The sequence below is a fragment of the Prionailurus viverrinus genome, chromosome B2, assembly GCF_022837055.1.
Source record: "Prionailurus viverrinus isolate Anna chromosome B2, UM_Priviv_1.0, whole genome shotgun sequence".
NCBI lineage: Eukaryota > Metazoa > Chordata > Mammalia > Carnivora > Felidae > Prionailurus > Prionailurus viverrinus.
The window spans coordinates 129,894,119-129,908,716 of record NC_062565.1 but is presented as its reverse complement, the minus strand read 5'-3'; the positions used below and the strand labels follow the sequence as shown (position 1 = coordinate 129,908,716).

Here is a 14,598-nt window from a genome sequence, read left to right as displayed (position 1 = left end):
TGTTCTTGGGCAGCCAGGAGTGCCTGAGGAATACCACAAATCCCACCTGGGGACAAATCCCACCTGCTTGTTTGCAGGGTGTCAGCTTGCCTTATGCTCCCGCATCAGTTTCTTTGTTTTGTTTATATTTGACCTGCTTGCCTTTGCAACCCAAAACATTTTTGCTCTCCCCCATACACACACCAGTTCGTCGTGGGGCAAAATTTGTTGTTCAATTTGGACAAAATGTAGATAAACCCTGTAAATTAAACAGTCTCTTTAGCAAATATTTAGGCTTTACTTTGGGTTAAAGTGTCCAGAGTCTCCGAGGCTTTCCTCTCCCCTGCTTCTTCGTAATGTGGAAGGGGGTTGGGGGCAGGGAGGCTTAGGCGTTGTCCTTCAGGTGCTGGCTGGTGAGGATCATGGTACCTCTGCTTCTTCTGATCCTGGGGGTGTTCCCAGATGAAGACTGAAGCTGCTAGAATTCATGATCAGGTCTCTGTTGGACCCACATCTGTTTTCACTGGGAAGCTAGAGTCCTCTGAGCTATGGCTACAACCCCCACATCCTTGGCATAGAGAACCAGCCACAGGGAACCACTCAGGCCAGACTTCCTGTGAAGTTCTCAGCTACTTCTGGGTCCTGTCTGTAACACTCAAGTATCAGGGTCACCCAGGAAAGCTAAAAAGCAGCCTCTCCGTCTGCCTAACCACATGGCTCCACCTAGTTAAATTTGCCTATCAGCCTAAGACACTCCCTCTGGAGTCCTAAGTCCCTCACCTTATTTATTTAACACATATAATGATACTAGTCTATAAGTAGAGGCTGAACACATGCTTTGCATGATTTAATTCTCACCACAACCCTGTGAGGAAGATGTGCTATTACTGTATATATATAATATATATATTAATTACATATATAATATTAGTATATATACACTATATATACTAGAATATATATTATATACTAATATTATAGATATTATTAGTATTATATATTAATTAATTATTAATATAATTATTAATTAATATAATATATATATTAGTAATCTCTACACCCAACGTGGGGCTCAAACTTACGCCCCCAAAATCAAGAATCACGTGCTCTTCAGACTGAGCCAGTCAGGATCCCCTGTCATTCACATCTAATAGGAGTGAGGCACAGAGAGATTGAATGCCTCACCCAGGATCACACAGACCTGTGGTGAAGGTCTGCAGTCCTGCCTGCCTGAAGAATCTGGGCAGGACTCTGGCCTTTGCTGCTTCCTTCTTCTTCCTCTGAACTCCTCGGCTTCCTCCCTCCTCCTCCTCGTTCCACTCCCTGCCCCCCAGGCCAGAAAAAGGCAGGATTTTATTTCACTGATGTCTTAAGCTCTCTCTAGCAAGAAGCTGGTTTATTTACCATATAAAGAATGGAGTGGGTTGTTTGTTCTGAAAGCTTTTCTTCTGCATTTCCCAAGAAAGACTGTGTTGATGTTAGCTGTGAGGCAAAAGTTTCACTTCTTCCACTGTCCACTCTGGAAGTGTCAGTGGAAAGAAAAAAAAAGCCAACCTCAAAGTAGGTTAGTAAATGCTTTATTCATTGTCCTCCTGAGGACGATAGCTGGGTAGCCCCGGAGACCGTCTTTCAGATTGTCCTGAAGAACAGCACTGAAGTTCGTTTGCTTACAGGGAATTGTATGTGACAGAGGAAGGGGTATACAAGCTTGCAAACAGTTCTCCAAATGACATGACAAAATATAATTTGTTTGGTTATAATATCTAACTAACTTCAGTTTCTGCCTCTCCAGGGAGTGGAGTTAAACCAGTCAGTCTGGAATTTTTTGTTCAGCCAGTGAAGTCATCTTCGTGAAGAGGTCTCCTGCTTCTCCCCCTAGGGAAGGTGACCTCGCCTGAAACCATCCTTTCTTTTCTTTTGCTAATAACTTCCTTGCCCCACCCTCTTTTCTGCAGAACTACTGTATACAACTCCTCAGACTTTTCTAGGTGGGACGTTGCTCAATTCAGGAATCATTGAATAAAGCCAATGTGATCTTCAAATGTACTCAGATGAATTTTTATTATTTAACAGGCTTAACCTATGTATTTAAAGGTTTCAATAGAGGATCCAGATGACTGAGAAACAACAGATTCTTCAGGGGCACATGGCTTGTTTGTAAGGACCTTGGGTCTCGATGGGGAACCGTGTCAAGGAGTCCTGATCACATCCTGTTTGCCTGAGGTCACCTTGATGTGCCAAAGTAGAAGGACAAAGTCTTTGTCCCTGTAGCAACAGATGTGTGTCACTGTGGAGTCACGACAGCCAACCCCCATATGTTGGGCAGCGGCAGGGACACAGGGGCTTACGATGGTCACTGCTCCTGATTTCCCAGGTGGGAGAAGGCAGGAGGCCAGCCCCAGACAACTTCTTTGTTGCTGCCAACAACAACAAAGTAGTTGGAAGTAGTCATGCTCTCGGTATCCTCCGGGGTAGCGTTAGTTGCTGAGGGTGAGGCTGATGTCTGAGTCTCGCGGGACGGTCTGGATCTCCATGTGGGAGCTGGGTGACTGCCACCAGCCAGCCTCAGCAGTTCCCAGAAGTCTTTTTGCACTAAAACTGCGGTAGGTGACTGTCAGCCTCCAATGACCATCTCAAGTGACCTCAAGGAGAAACCAAAACCGAGAACCAGAAAACCAGTTAAGTGGAGGCATACAGGCAATATTTTTGAACAGATAGGATAGAAACAATTCATTAAGATGACCTAAGGGTTTTCAGGTGTCTAAGTGAAAATCAGTAACCTTAATATTTATAACCAAACAAATTATACTTTGTCATATCATTTGGAGAACTGTTTGCAAGCTTGTATACCCCTTCCGCTGTCACATACAATTCCCTGTAAGCAAACGAACTTCAGTTTAACATAAATCACTCCATCTGGGATCTGTTTCCTTTTAACAAGCCTTAGTGCAGGTGTATTCTATTGCTCAATTAGCAGTAGCTTTAAGCGCAAAAGACTGCAGCTTTGTAAAGCATTATCTTATAAAATGTAAAATGCAATCTACTCCATGCAGTTCTCTTCTTGAGTGATCGTGTTCCCAAATATTTCAGAGATTTCACTCTTCAGTCATTTAACAAGTATAGTTTGAGTAGAATCTCTTCTCTCTTTTCATTTCCAAATAAATCTATTTCCTATTTATTTCAAATCCTGGATCAAAGTTTACCCACCTGCTATCCTAGGATTCTTACATGTCCTCCAGGGCACTAAGAAAGGCCTTTCATCCATTTTCAGTATTTCCTACAGAATTTGTACTTAAAAAAATTTTTTTTAGTTTATTTATTTTGAGAGAGACACAGAGAGACAGAGACAGAGACAGAGAGAGAAACCCAAGCAGGCTCTGAGATGTCAGCCCAGAGCCCGATGCAGAGCTTGAACCCACAGAACCGAAGATCATGACCTGAGCCAAAATCAAGAGTCAGACGCTTAACCAACTGAGCCACCGGGTGCCTCCAGAAATTGTACTTTTATGATAAGTTTGTACTCATTAACTAAAAAAAAAAAAAAAAAAAAAAAAAGGTCTTTGCCTTCAAATGAAACAATCTATGACCCAAGTGACATTTCTGCAGATCAGAAGATCTCATTAGCATTCTTTAACTGAAATACATGGAAATGTCAATAGTTTATGACATGATAAAAGAAATTTGTTTGGAAGACGGACACTTTCAAAATGTGGAGTTAGTATGGGCAAATGATGTTTAGTGAGAAAACAGCCCCATGGCTGCATTGTCACCATAGCTATGTCTACTGTCCCTTTGCTATCACGGCTTCTAACTCAGGAAAGCTTGAGAAGCCCAGCATGCTACTGGAGCCAACTGCTCCACTGGGGACTCCCCAGAAGGCTGGGCAAATCGAAAGCATAGCTCCCTGCTGGGTTTGCCAACACTGCTGCCCAGAAAACTTGGATACACTCATCACAAGAGCAGCCACTAACTCAAGAGACAAGGGTTTGGAAAAGAGAAAGGAAGAAATTTATTTTGGGTGTCGTCAGCTGTGACAGGCTCAAGCCTTAACAACTGACCTCTCTACGGGCAAGAGGGACACCTAGAGTATTATAAGAAGAGGTTGGGGTGGGGGGACAGGCAAGAGGTCAGGCAGAGAGTTCAGTGATCATGGGTGGGGCTCAGTATGTGTTCAGTCCATTATTATGGATATAGTCTTCTAGGCATTCCATTGCTATCAGGGCTTTTCTGGTGTGGTGGTTGGAAAACGTCTTCAATGCCTCAAGAAAGTGTGGTGAGAAATAAACACAATGGGTTTCAGTTAGAGCATGAGTTAAGTGGTCTTGTCTATTTCTGGTTTTAACTGTTGTGGTCTGTAGTTGAGCAAGAGAGCTCCCTTGCCAACACAGTTGACAAGAAAAATTTTTCCTTCACCCTTTGAAGGTTCTTCTGGCTGGTTTAAGAATGAAATTGACAGGAAACATATTAACTGGAGAAAATCTAACTTAATTTTGTATGTACAGGAACCCTACACACATGAGAGATTCAAAGACGGAAAGGTAAAATGAGGTACGTGCCACCCTAAGCAAAGGAATGGGAGAGGGACCTAGGGATTCAAAAGTGCAGAGGGCAATTCACAGGCCAATAAGAAGAACAAAGGTTTGGAAATTAGATGTTTGCCTTGCCACACAGATGGATCACTCAGATAACATGTATCTCTGGTAATAACTCTTATTCTGAACAAGATCCCCAATTTAGATTTTTTTTTTTTTTGGGGGGAGAAAACCTAAATTTTTTTTTGTTAAATGATTACAAAGATAAAAAACAGTTATCATCTGAAGTACTTTGAGGACTTCATCTCGATTTCACTTGTTCTGTTACAGAAACTGACCTAAGACATTAGAAATTCAAGGATATAACCCAAGAGGTTATAAAGGAACAGATTGGTGAAACATGGTGGAAGGAGTAAAACTAGTCAGAAGTACTTGTGTTAGTAGTTATATGTGTGGCTAGGGTGTTTCCCAACAGGCGCCCTAAAGATATGTGAGTGAATTAATCTTGGTCCCAAGTTAGTAAAAAGACACTTGCCCCTGTGGAGAATGAGCAAATGCCAGGATTTCTCGGAGAGCTCTTTCTTTTTAAAGGGTGTCTTAGGTATTCTTAGCCCCTCAAGGGGTAGAATTTAGACTCAGCCCCTCCCCTTTTCCTCCAGTGTTCCTGTACCTTCAAGCACCTGCGTGCTGTCATCACATCCACCTGCAAGCTTATAGTGAAGGCAGGAACTGCAGGCCTGAACAGAGGGTCCCCATATACAGAAAGTTTGGGGGGGGGGTGGTAAATGGAAATCTACAAATACCCTCTTGGTTAAATTAATGCATCTTTTAAAATAAAGATCATAGTTTCTTCTGCTGGTGACAACTTGTTGTCTCAGTATGGTCTGTTTCAAAAAAAAAAAGACGGGTTCAGGCAAGTTTTAGAGAAGGAAAAAGACTTTCATCAACATCCACTCCACAGTGGAAGAGGCACCAAGTTTTCTTCTATATTTATGACAATTCCGAAGCAGCATAAATCATTTTCAGTGGTGAGTATTTGCATCTCCAAACAGGCCAACAACTGTTGGTGTAGTATCTACCTCCATCCCATCTTTATAATCTCTTATTGAATCTTCTGTCCATGCTCCAGCCATGTTATATGGGCTGCACAGACTGAGAAAGACTTCCTTCTAGTCTCTCCAATGTAGCTTGGCCTTCTGCTGTTATACGGGATAATCTTTTTTTTTTTTAAAACACATATTTATTTATTATTGAGAGACAGAGAGAGACAGAGCATGAGCAGGAGCAGAGAGAGGGAGAGACACAGAATCCGAAGCAGGCTCCAGGCTCTGAACTGTCAGCACAGAGCCCGACTTGGGGCTCAGACTCACAAACTGTGAGATCATGACCTGAGCCGAAGTCGGACGCCCAACTGGCTGAGCCACCGGGTGCTCCTGGGATAATCCTCCTTCATAGATATAAAATGTAGGGATGTCCCCTGCCCTTGCTCATGTGCTTCTACATTATATTCTTCCTCATAATCATCTGAATCTTCATCCTCAGGATCTGGACACGAAGCCTGGCATTCACACATTGCAGTGAACGCTGCCTCCAACCCGGTTTATCATGAGGCACAAATCTAAATTCAGCAATAGGTTCAGTGTCCTCATCACTGTCTTCTTCATCAGCAACAGATTCTTTTGATTCTTCTCCCAATTTGGCATTCACTGTAACATACAAATGCTCATGGTGGATAGACTTTTAGGTCCCTGGATACCACATGCACACTAACGGCAGAGTATTCCAGTGAGAATCCTAATCAGAGCTATCTAACCAAGACATGCAGCTTTTGGTGTTGTCAGGGGTGCTAATGCAGAGGCCCTTCCCCAGCCTGGGGAATCTGACTATTGCTGCTGGAGCCCCTCCGCTGACTGGGGCTTCAGTAAACTGAAAAAAAAAAAATGTTTTTAATGTTATTTATTTTTGAGGGGGAGAGAGATAGAGCATGAGCAGGGGAGGGGCAGAGAGAGCGAGGGAGAGACAGAATCTGAAGCAGGTTTCAGAGCAGGGCTCTGAGTTGTCTGCACAGAGCCTAGCGTGGGGCTCCAACTCACCAACGGTGAGATCATGACCTGAGCCGAAGTCAGATGCTCAACAGACTGACTGAGCCCCCCTGGCACCCCAGGGATGCGGTAAACTTTTGAGGAAGCTCATTGCAGCAGAGAGCTCAGAGACATAGGCTCAGTGGAGCACAGCAGCCCCTCAATTTAGATTTTTCTAGGTAGTTAAGGGAGGGGCAAAAGTGCCTCTTGAGCCTGCAGGATCTCAGTTGCCTTCAGCTCAGAATAATCTTCATGCCACAGTGATTCATCTTGGGGCCACCTGGCTGCGGCCTCTACGGTTTCTGAACTGTAACTTCCCTAAAGTTTCACACATTAAAATTTGAGCCGGTAGGTTGTTTCATCGCATTGGACTAGTCTGCTAGTCCCGGCAGTAGGTTAGTTTGGTCAAACTCATTTCAGGTGTATTCTCAAAGTTAGGCCTATGGTTCAATAATCACATGTTAAGTAAGAGGCATTTCTATGGAAACAAAAGAAAAACACCAGCTAATGGCTGGATCAACTGTTAAGCCAGTTTCTGAGTTGTTAGGGGAACCAGTGGAGGAAGCTTGTAAGTGTCAGATTCAAGGATCTTCAGATAGAGTGAGGGCAGGTGCTGGCAATCCGACGGAGCTGGTTTGTAGATCAGATGTCTCTAATGTTCTTTGAGCAACAGGCATGAAGATTGTCTATTCATGAGCTGTTATGGCAATTTCTCGGAAGTTTACATCACGGCATTTATATTTAGTTTGTAGGGCTTTTGGGAAAAGGGCAGTTTTAGTTTTCAAATGATTCCAAGTCAGAAAGGTGGGAGAAAAAGCCGAATGCTAGTTTGGAGAGTTGTAGCCAGCCATTGGAGGACACTAGAAGAAATCTAGGATTTCTAGTATAGTTTATACTGAGTAGTATTAAAATGGAATATCTACAAGGATGTGTTTTTGAAACACTTTTTTCTCTATAATCATTTGTATCATTTTTTACCAAAATAGTCAAATTATCAATAATTTGTTTGCAAAATAATTTTAGTTTTAAGAAAGAACTTGGCCTGATTCCTTACATACATGCAGCAAGAATAATGGTTGACCATATAGACTGTTTAAAACCTGCTTTGCCGGGGCGCCTGGGTGGTGCAGTCGGTTAAGCGTCCGACTTTGGCCAGGTCACGATCTCGCCGTCTGGGAGTTCGAGCCCCGCGTCGGGCTCTGGGCTGATGGCTCAGAGCCTGGAGCCTGTTTCCGATTCTGTGTCTCCCTCTCTCTCTGCCCCTTGCCCATTCATGCTCTCTCTGTCCCAAAAATAAATAAATGTTGAAAAAAAAAAATAAAAAAATAAAACTTGCTTTGCCTGGAGCACCGGGGTGGCTCAGTCGGTTGAATGCCTGACTCTTGGCTCAAGTCATGATCCTGGGTTGTGGGGTTGGGCTCCATGTTGAATGTGATGCCTGCTTAAGATTCTCTCTCTCTCTCTGTCTCCCCTGCTTGCATACTCTCTCTCTCTCTCTCTCAAATAAAAAAAATAATAATAAAAGCCTGCTTTGCTGGAACTTTTCATTAGATCTCTAGATTGAACTTTTAATAGTCTCTTGAAACTAGAAGCCAAGCCAAACACTTGCTATCAGATCTTGTCGTAAGATCTTTGAATGGGGATGAATTCCTCTCTTCTTTAAAAAAAAAATTGGTTTTTAATGTTCTTATTTATTTTTGAGAGAGAGAGAGAGACAGAGACAGAGTGCAAGTGGAGGAGGGGCAGAGACAGAAGGAGACACAGAATCCAAAGCAGACTCCAGGCTCTGAGTTGTCAGCACAGAGCCCGATGCGGGGCTCAAATCCATGAACTGCAAGATCAAGACCTGAGCCAAAGTCAGACACTTAACTGACTGAGCCAGCCACCCAGGCGCCCCTGAATTCCTCTCTACTTAAGGTCCGCCAAACATGAGATTCTTGCTCCTGCCTGGAAGTGATCTCTACTCACTTGGTAAGGCTGCTGGGAACTCTGTAAGCAAAGTATCAGGCTGATATTTCCAAGAGGCTTTATTGGCTCCATAAAGTCAACATTAGCTACCTAAAGTTGTCTGGTCAGATCTGAGTCTATGCATGTCTCTCTCAAATAGAACATTCCAGTCAAAGCCCTGGCAATATAACCAGTGTTTCCAATTGTATCCTGTCATAAAGAGAACAAATTCTTAACTGGACTTATGTAAATAAATAGATCGCCACAAAAATATAAGAATACTCACTGAGAGTTTCTGAATTCTGGAGGGTTCAGGTAGAGAGAAAAGATAAATGTTTCCATTTGTCCACAAAGGTATATTTTATCTAATTGCTGTAAATCAGCTTAAGATGAACATTTTTCTTAAATCTGGAAAAAACAAAAACACTTTAAAAAATGTCAGCAATGTTTCAAATAAGAAGTCATAAAAAGTAAGATTATCTGCCTCAATTTATTTGCCCCTCCCCCGCCCCATGTTATTAATTCTTGTTCTGATTGAATCCGGTTTTTCTACTAGTTCTGGAAATTTTTACCTAGTTCAGTTTTATGATCTAAGATTATCAGAAACCTGTATTCAGAGGTTTTGTTTTGCTTTTTCATGAGTCTCACTGAAGATGAAGCACATTTGCAGGAAACTTACAAAGGCATGTTAGTGAAAGTATAACTGTCTGTAAATGATAGAAGACTTAAAAATGGCCATGGCTAAAGATCTCATTAGAGTTCATTACGATGCAGTTGACAAGGAAATTTGGTTATTTTTGTGACATACAGCACTTCAAGATAATAACACAAGCAGGACATCAGATTTCTAGATGTTTCATATAATTTTTTGGAACTTATTTTAATAACATATCTATATGAATATTATAAATGAATATTATAAAAAATGTGATATATTTAATATCACATATTTGACAATATTTCCCATGTAATTTAACATACCAAATAAGTCTCATTAGTTTAATTTCTCATAAAAAATTTTTTTTGGAATGTTCCAGGGGCTCGCTGGAAAGTTTCAGCTAGATTGTGGTTAACAGACTCCATGTTAGAATTTGATTTTGGGAAGTATATATAAAAAAATATCAAAAGGTTTGAACATTCGATTAAATGGGATTACGGATCATTATGAAACAATATTTAATTATCTATTTAACCAAAGTGACAAGGAAAGATTTCAAAGGCAAAGGTCACATAGTTGTGAGCAAAATTTAATTCCTTTAATATTAAGGCTAATGTTCTTAAGTAATCAAAGAGCAGGAGCACCTGGGTGGCTCAGTCGGTTGAGCATCCAACTTTGGCTCAGGTCATGGTCTCACAGCTCCGTGAGTTCAAGTCCTGAGTCGGGCTCTGTGCTGACAGCTCAGAGGCTGGAGCCTGCTTCAGATTCTGTGTCTCCCTCTCTTTCTGCCCCTCCCCTACTCACACTCTGTTTCTATCTCTCAAAAATAAATAAAACATTAAATAAATAAATAAAATATTATAATATATATATGAAAGGATTTAAAGAAAAAAACTAAGTAATCAAAGAGCTAATAAATACAGGAATTATTTTGGCAAATGTAGAATCACTGTCTGCCTAAAAATAAAAATACTTCAATGGTAAAGAAAAACTTTTGTTTACAATTTTTTATGAAGAGCAGACCAATGGTTCAAGAAAACTCTGTACATATAACAAAGAGAAAACAAAACTTTGTACCAGTGTACTTTTGATGTTAAAACTCATTTACTCACTTAAATTATCCTAATCTTTTTTTAAAGTTTATTTACTTATTTTGGAGTGGGGAGGTAGTTGTGGGGGAGGGCAGACAGAATCCTGAGCTGAAATCAAGAGTCAGATGCTTGGGGTGCCTGGGTGGTACAGTCGTTTAAGTGTCAGACTTTAACTCAGGTCATGAATTTGTCGTTCATGGGTTCTAGCCCCACATTGGGCTCTGTGGTGACAGCTCAGAGCCTGGAGCCTGCTTCAGATTCTGTGTCTCCCTCTCTATCTGCCTCTCGCCCGCTCATGCCTTGTCTCTCAAAAATAAATAAAGATTAAAAAAAAAAGAGATGCTTAACCGACTAGTCACCCAGGTTCCCTTAAATTATCCTAATCTTAGCCAGTACTGAGCACACATAACATTTCTTTCCGAAGATTCTTTCTCCATAAACCTACAACAATTTTTTTAAATACATTTAGATTTTGTCCTAAATTTTCCCTCTTTAAAATAATCAGCCTTACTTTAGGACAAAACTATTTTTTCCCCCTCAACAAATATATATTTTTATTCCTCATACTTTTTCTTACCAAAAACATGTATCTTACTTTTCTTGCATAGAGTTGTTTCCCTTATTATTTCTAGTAGTCATAATTACATGTATTAGAATTCTTAATGCTTAGCAACCTTAATAGCTAGTGAAAACTATGTAATAAGCAACTTTGAACTGTGAGCAGAATTCTTTAGATTGACAAATTTATTAATACATTTCATAATTTTTAGAAACATTTTTATAGTACCATCTTTTTTTAAAATGTTGATTATTTAGAGAGAGAGAGAGAGCGAGCGAGCACGTGTGCATGTGAGCTGGGGAGGGGGAAAGAGAGAGGGAGAGAGGGAATCCCAAGCAGGCTCCAGACTATCAATGCAGGGCCCGACACAAGGCTCAATCCCATGAACCCAACCATGAGACCATGACCTGATTTGAAATCAAGAGTTGGATGCCACCCAGGTGCCCCAGTACAATCTTTCAATAAAGCATAAAACACATTTACTAACAGACTCAAATTTGTCTTTAGTTTCTTTATAAGACAAAAATAGATAAACATATATTCATTATTTTATCTTTTTTACATTTTTAATTTACTTGTTCTTAACAACTATGTTTAGACCACCTATGAAACTTCATGAGGCATTAGACAAAGTCAACCATTATATTGTTTTGTTTTGTTTTGTTTTGTTTTGTTTTGTTTTTTGGACAAATTTTGCAACAGAGATACTATGAACTTATGTGACTTAAAAAAAAAAAGTTTATGTTGAGAGAGAGTGTGTGTGCATGCATGCACATCAGGGAGGGACAGAGAGAGAGAAGGAGAGAGGGAATGCTAAGTAGGCTACATGCTGTCAGTGAGGTGCCTGACTCGGGGCTGGATCTCACAAACCGTGAGATCATGACCTAGGCAGAAACCAAGAGTTGGACCCTTAACCCACTGAGTCACCCAGGTGCCCTGGACTTATGTGACTTTTAATAAACAAGAGCAGAATAAAACTTTTATATTTAATGCTGATAACTCTATAGATATGTCTATTTTAATTAAACCAACAACCTTAAATTAGCTTTAATATTGAATATTTTCCTGGATCATGTGAACTCGAAAGACATTTGGGTTAGTTTCTATCTTTCTGAGTTTTAGAATGCTCAGTCCTTACAAGTGTGTGCCTTCAAACCAACTAAATAAAGCTGTTTTACAAATTAATTTTAGCAATACCATCCAAAGGTAGAAAAAATATCTCACGTTTACAGCATACGTGGACACACACACACACACACAAAATACACAGACAAGATGTATACAAAATCTTAATTTTGTTTCTACTAATATTTGTGGAGAAGACATTGCAGGCCCAATTTTAAAATACTTTTCTCTATTTTTTTTTTCTTCAGTCTCAAGAGATTGTGGGCTGTATTTACATTTCAAAGACATGATAAAGAATTATCATTTCAAGGGACAGAGCAAGAATGTAAAAACTTTATTCTTGAGTTTCTAGGTAATTGTTATTTAAAATTTACTTTTTTGTTTTTTAAAGTACAGAACAATTTTGTTCCAATATCCTCATCTTTTATAATATCTACAAACGTTTTGAGAGGAATAGGGAAGGTTTGAGATTGGTAAAGATAGGTGGGCTTTAACTTGTTTCTAGAGTTGTATTTCTGGTTTTATAGAGAGTTGTAAAATAAAGACAGCTGTTCCTAATTCCCCAAAGACCTGGATTACAGCCTGACTATCAAGGGATTGGCCCGCCTTTTTTTTAACTGAATTTGCTTCTTTATATCAGGGAGAATTTTAACTAAAATGGGAACAAAATATTTATGCCTCTGTAAAATCTGTATAAAGCATTTTTAACAAAAGCCTTTTTTTTCTGGGTACACAATTTAACCTTGGTTTCTATTAGCCCCTGAATATTGCAGACCATGTTTAGGAGGACCTTGGAGAAATTTTGGTCGTCTATTTCCTCGGTGAAGGGAAGGTTGTGAATATAGTAAAATAATCTCTCTAATTAGTCTCTAATTTGGTGTGATCTTTTGAAAGTAGAGGTAAAATGGCTTTATAATTTAAAAGATCTGCTGCAGTCCAGGAGACACAGATTTTTTTTTCATGGTGGTGGGGTGGGGGGTGGGGCGTGCGTCTAGGATACACCGGTAACTGACATCGTGTAGGAATGTCTAAAGCAGGCAGAACCTGATTATAGAATCCTGAAAGGTAAGAGCAAAGCAAGCCTTATCGCCAGTCTTGGATGCTTTTGTTAAAGTTATTTTCTGGCTTTCAACATTTATGTGAGCGACTTATAAGAATCTAGAGATTAGGCCAGAGTAATCTTTGTAAATTTTATAGGAAAAGGAAGTTAAAATAGGCAGGTGATATATATAAAAAAATCATATATATATATATATATAGAGAGAGAGAGAGAGAGAGAGCCAATTTAAATGATCCATCAGCCAGCCATTGGCAAATAGCATCTACTAATAGCAACTCAAACCAATAAGGCTCTTAATGGCTAAACAAGATATGCAAGAGGTGTCCAAAGAGGGCCTCATGATCCAAAAGTTTATTTTAAGAAAGCAAAGGCCTTCACTGCATAGGCAGTGAGGATGGTCTACTGAAAATGGTGTCTTTGGTCTCCCACGAAAATGTGAGATGCCTCCAGCCTCAGACCCATTAATCTGTGACACCCTATGTGGGGAATAAGCTTAGGAATTCCTTGAGCCTGCACTGATGGGTTAACAGGGCATAAAGAATCACAAAGTCATAGGATGCTCACACCCAAACTTGGGTGAACAAGATTAGGCAAATAAGGATAGAGTGGATGGGGGGGCAAAGGCCCCCAGGAGAGAAGCGGGGGCAAAAGCCCCAATACAAAGGTATATGAGGTAAGCAAGATTAGGTATTCAGGTAGAAAACGCCCTCCATGGCACAAAAACAGACACATAGACCAATGGAATAGAATAGAAACTCCAGAACTAGACCCACAAACGTATGGCCAACTCATCTTTGACAAAGCAGGAAAGAACATCCAATGGAAAAAAGACAGCCTCTTTAACAAATGGTGCTGGGAGAACTGGACAGCAACATGCAGAAGGTTGAAACTAGACCACTTTCTCACACCGTTCACAAAAATAAACTCAAAATGGATAAAGGACCTGAATGTGAGACAGGAAACCATCAAAACCTTAGAGGAGAAAGCAGGAAAAGACCTCTCTGACCTCAGCCGTAGCAATCTCTTACTCGACACATCCCCAAAGGCAAGGGAATTAAAAGCAAAAGTGAATTACTGGGACCTTATGAAGATAAAAAGCTTCTGCACAGCCAAGGAAACAACCAACAAAACTAAAAGGCAACCAATGGAATGGGAAAAGATATTCGCAAATGACATATCGGACAAAGGGCTAGTATCCAAAATCTATAAAGAGCTCACCAAACTCCACACCCGAAAAACAAATAACCCAGGGAAGAAATGGGCAGAAAACATGAATAGACACTTCTCTAAAGAAGACATCCGGATGACCAACAGGCACATGAAAAGATGTTCAGCGTCGCTCCTTATCAGGGAAATACAAATCAAAACCACACTCAGGTATCACCTCACGCCAGTCAGAGTGGCCAAAATGAACAAATCAGGAGACTATAGATGCTGGAGAGGATGTGGAGAAACGGGAACCCTCTTGCACTGTTGGTGGGAATGCAAATTGGTGCGGCCGCTCTGGAAAGCAGTGTGGAGGTTCCTCAGAAAATTAAAAATAGACCTACCCTATGACCCAGCAAT

At 40.5% G+C, this 14,598-nt stretch overlaps 1 long non-coding RNA gene across 2 annotated transcripts in view; it reads right to left on the bottom strand.

Annotated features, from left to right (window-relative positions):
- Window positions 1-1,540: 1,540 nt before the first annotated feature.
- LOC125165694 (uncharacterized) overlaps window positions 1,541-14,598 on the bottom strand; it is a 17,481-nt gene continuing 4,423 nt past the window's right edge. The window contains exons 2-3 of one of the 2 annotated variants that reach the window (XR_007152188.1): window positions 8,826-8,947; window positions 1,541-2,621 (exon numbers count right to left, since the gene is read on the bottom strand). This is a non-coding gene — a long non-coding RNA (uncharacterized LOC125165694). Of the gene's footprint in view, window positions 2,622-3,343; window positions 6,218-8,825; window positions 8,948-14,598 lie in introns of those variants that run through there. The other variant, XR_007152189.1, reaches the window with a different exon arrangement.